The following is a 5090-nucleotide window of genomic DNA, read 5'->3' on the forward strand; positions in this document are numbered from 1 at the left end:
CCTTTGAGATGGGTAAAAAATGTTGCCAAACAACTCATAGAATGCTGCATTCGTGAAAGGCCACCTGTCAAACACAAAATTACCACTTGCGCGTTTTGTTCGCAAAAACCTGGCAAATCAATAATGCCCGATAATTGTTAGGTATCGTTTTAACTTTTAAGTAGTTGATATTATCATAATTGTCAGTTGTCGCTAGCTGGGGCTATTTTAGTTGTCAATAATTGTTTAATAGGCGACGTGGAATGAATAACGCTATTAATGTCAGGATTATTGGGGTCTTTGTGGAACATAACATAACGAACGTATTGAGTCTGCGCCGTGCCGGGTTTTAGAATAGGACGGACCAACAGAGCTACTACGAAATTCGAAAATCGAAGTTCGTGTCGTTCGGTCCCTCTGACACATACTATTTAATACGAGAGCGAGAGGGACGGTACGATACGAACTTCGGAGTAGGCCCTCAATCTCTCCCCATGTGTGTCGTTAAAGGCAACTAAGGGATACAATATAACGTCAGAGTGTGCAACTGCGCTTTCTATTACCAATTACAAACTCCAGACTCCAGCTCAGAAGTTTGGAAGTCAAGGAAAAACCTGCTCACTATTTCCCCAAGAAAGTTATAATGAAGGTTCTCTACTCATCCTCATCTGATGACCACGATCACTGTAAAGAATGCTGCGACTTAGAAGGGAATATGAGGAATATTGAGGAACGTGCAAGGACTGTACGAGATCAGTCCAATTTTTTTATGCTAGTGTGTCAGATAAAGTTACCCCACGCTGCGTACATTTTGCTCAGGAAAGGGGCTGAGCTACCACTTTTAAGAAACCTAAAAATTTGTATGAAAATAGGCCGATTTTTTTTTCAAATGTACTGCTGTTTAACCGACTTCAGAAAAAGGAGGAGATTTAGATCCTTTTTGATATTTTTTCCTGTTTGCAATTAGATTAAGTAGATATTCATTGTGTCTCGCTAGGAAGACTTGCATTGTTTTGAACATGGAATTATCCACTCGTAACGGACGACTTGGACACACGTGAAATCGAGCGGCAGCAGCATGCAATCGATAAAGGATGAGTGGCAGAAAAAGGTGAGTCCTTTGCCTATGCAAAATCAATAGGCCAATCAATAGGTACCTAGGCAATTAAAAAAAACCAGTTTGAATGTTGTACATATTTTTACGTTGAAAAAGTGTTCCGGGACATCATTCTATGCAGTGATCGGCGATTCCATTTCAACTGGTGGTCAGTGACCTCAATCATTATGTTAGTATGGATATGCCGTGCTCGGATTGTTAGAAGAAGACAAGGTTTTTTTATAACTTACAAAATTTCACTGCTTCCGCGTAAATTTCGGTTTTCACTATCCCGGGGGAACTATGCAATTTTCCGGGATAAAACTATCCTATGTCCTTCCGGACTTGAACTATCTGTATACCGAATTTCATCTAAATCGGTTCAGCGCTTTAGACGTGATGAAGTAACAAACAAATAAACAAACAGACTTACAAACTTTCGCATTTACTATACGTATATTAGTGGGGGGATCATGTAGGTACATTTGGTACCTATTAACGATTTCGATTACAGATTGACATTTTGAATTAAGCTTTATACTACTTATTGAATACAGTTACGGATCAGCTTAACACATGGTTTTAAATAAAATATGTGAGTTAAAAAAAGTATTTACCTATTTTTAATCAACTTAAATAACACATTTCAATTTCAATCCATATCTTGGACTTAAGTATGGCGCATCCATGTTAACATATTTCTACTTGATATTGCTAACCAACCTAATCACCGATCACTGCTGATTATGTTCCTATTTATTTAATAATATTCATGCGCATTAATGCGTTGTGTAGTGTTGCCAGGCGTTCCGATTTCTGAGGACGAGTCCCGATTTGCGTCTGATCGGGACGTTAAATATATTATTATTTCCAGCAAAGTTTTACTAGTAAGTAATATTAGTTGCGAAAAACAATAAGCTTTTATTTCATTATTAGTATTTTTTATTTGTCTCAATCTAAAACCTACCCCAATTTGTTTTACTACCTGTTCCGATTTCAATCGGAGGCCATTATTGTCTGACACACTTGAAATCACAATCGTTTTCACTAATTCTTTCTACACGTTGTAGGATGAGGGTAGAAAGAGATGGCGAATGCCATTAGCGCGTGACAATACGGCTTCTGGTACCACAAAAGTTACAAGTGCTACAATGCGTCAAAATTGTGAAGTTTCAGTATGTGAAGTGACAGTATGAAATGTCAAATGTAAAAATAATGTGACCAGCATGGTACAAATAGATCTCTGATTTCACTTTTCGACGTAATTGCAAATAATCGATAAACATAATAATTTAAGGAAATAAAAATTAAATTATTTAAATTCAATAATCTATTCTATACCTAAGCATTGAGCTTTTAAGCAGGTCTTGCTTAGAATCAAATTGAAACTTAAACATCAACATCTAGAATGAAATATCTCCTAAACGGTGGCATTCTCATTAGACCCATTTTCCTTTGTTAGAATGCCCTAATTGCCCTACGTGTGTTAGTTAGTATGTCACAGATCCGTTCATATCTTAACATTTTATACATATAATAAAGGTAGGTACCTACCAAAACTTTTCGGTGATTACCGGTTTTGGCTCATCACTATTTATGAGAAGTTAAAAATTGGTATCACATGAAAAATGACATTTTAGTATCTTGGTAAAATAAACAGAATATAGAATGTTACAATTTTGGGGATTTTTTTAAGTTGGTAACACTAACGCTGCGGTCTTCTTACGTACAAAAGTCTTATTTACACAGCAACATTTTTTTATAACTGCAGGGTAGAATCCGATTTCTATCTTCATCTTCTTTTTCCGCAATTTGTCGCAAGTGGCCGCAACGCAATGAAATGCGTCATGCGTTGTTAATTTTAAATTGATTCTGCGTTAATAACTTTTCAACAAACACTACTAATTAGAAGCTGTTCGAGCGGGGAACGTAATTCAAGGTGACTATCTCATAACTTACTCTAGTTGAAGAACTTATATGTTTCCACCGCCGTTTTAAGGCTGCGTTTCCACTAGAGATACGCGAGGATGCGTTTGAGGAATGTGTTTGTCATGAACTAATTAATAGAAACTCTAAAACAAATATAGAAGCTCTATAGTGAAAACAGCTTAGAGTGAGGTTTTGTATGTACAAAATTAATTGAGCCGACTAAATACAAAATATCACGAAAATATTTTTTTACCAGTCTGACGTCGGTGCCTCAGCACGAGCCAGCAGTAGTCGTCTACCTCACCTACATGCTAAGTACCTATATAATATTATACATACTTCAATCACTCCAGCTGGCTCGTCCTGAGGCACCGACTTCAGACTGTTAGAAAATTATTTTCAGGGTGTTTTGTAAATGGCTCGATTTTTTGCAATAAATTCTTCAATGAACTAAAAGAATTTCCTTGCTCACCCGCGACCTTACGATAGCTAAGCTTATGCAAATATGCGTGTTCATGCAGTTCCTCCACCTCCACAATGATCGCGGTATCGTAAGGTCGCGGGTGAGCAAGGAAATTCTTTTAGTTCATTGTTATGGACCTCCGCAAAGTAACACCTGATTCAATAAATGAATAAATTTTTTCTTCACCCTTTTTAGTTTAATAACATTTAGCTATGTTCTTCAGCCGGTCCTACGTTCAGGATAACTGCACGCCACTAAAGTGAACTAATACCTACGTACACATACCTAAATATTAAGCAAGTAGAACCCCCTATTGAACTGTTACAAGCAAATAAATAGGGTATCCCGATACCACGTTGCGTGTCCGAAGTCGTTTGCAGCGCGCTGTATTGATGTCTTATTTTATATTTACAGCTGATAGTATTGTTAGTATACCGCGAGGGGGTAATCTGTGTATACCGCACACGTATTGGAACGAGTACGGGGCAACTAGATTTCATCTACGATTGTTAGGAGCAGTTTTGGTCGATCATTGTTAATATATTAAAAAAGTCTGCCACGGGACTGTATCACGAACCGTATCCATACTAAACTTATAAATGCGAAAGTGTGTTTGTATGTTTGTGTGTTTGTCCGTCTTTCACGCCGTAACGGAGCGACGGATCGACCTGGTTTTTGGCATAGATATAGTTTATGGGCCCGAGAGTGAGTGACATAGGCTACTTTTTATCCCGGAAAAATGTATAGTTCCTGAGGGAACAGCGCGCGATAACCGAATACCACGCGGGCGGAGCCGCGGGCAAAAGCTAGTGTAAATATAACACTAAAATTTACCTACTCTTGTTCCGTATTTCTATCAATCCAGCTAGCACAAGGCGGTCATTAGCTTCAAACTTTAAACCAGCTAAGTCAATAGCAAAAATTCAACCTCAACTATAATATGCTTTGACGTACATACCTACTTATGTTACGTAGTAAAAAAAAATTGTACGCTGCTGGCCCTTAATAGGTTAATTGAGTTGGAAATATTAGTCTTTAATACTGAAAAAAACCGTGTTAAAAGAAATTGTAATGTTGGTTCCATTAAATAAGAAATAAAAAAAAACAACATTTTTGTAAAATTTTAGTCAATAATCAATTTTATTAAAACAAAAAGCAAAAAACTCATCTATAGAGTTCCACAAGGCCCCGACGAGATTCGAACTCGTGATCTCCTGTTTACTAGACAGGCGCTTTAACCAACTAAGCCACGGCGCCGATGTTCAAGCGTGCGAAATATCGGTATAAGTATCGTGGCTTCCGGAGTGTACACGTATTATAACAAAGAACACGTGTTTTGATGATAAGATAAATGTGAAATGTAACAATTGATTTACATAAACTTAATGATGATATTGACATAGTAATCGTATATTGATGTGGCATCCTAATGTCGATTAATTGTTTACATAACCTTATTCAAACTTCGAGACCAAAATAGAAAGTAAGTAGTTTTCTCGGTGTTTCTTTGTTCGATATTAATTATCCGGGATAAAAACTGTCCTGTATCTGCGTCTGAAATTATCTTCATATTAAATTTCATCTTAATCGGTTCAGCAGGTTACCTTAAGTGTGAAGAGGTAG

General features: G+C 37.1%; 1 non-coding gene across 1 annotated transcript; it reads right to left on the reverse strand.

Moving 5' to 3' along the window:
- Positions 1-4650: 4650 nt before the first annotated feature.
- TRNAT-AGU (transfer RNA threonine (anticodon AGU)) lies at positions 4651-4724 on the reverse strand. The gene has a single exon. It is a non-coding gene; the product is annotated as a tRNA-Thr (tRNA).
- Positions 4725-5090: the final 366 nt, after the last annotated feature.

The sequence above is a fragment of the Choristoneura fumiferana genome, chromosome 3 (assembly GCF_025370935.1).
Source record: "Choristoneura fumiferana chromosome 3, NRCan_CFum_1, whole genome shotgun sequence".
NCBI lineage: Eukaryota > Metazoa > Arthropoda > Insecta > Lepidoptera > Tortricidae > Choristoneura > Choristoneura fumiferana.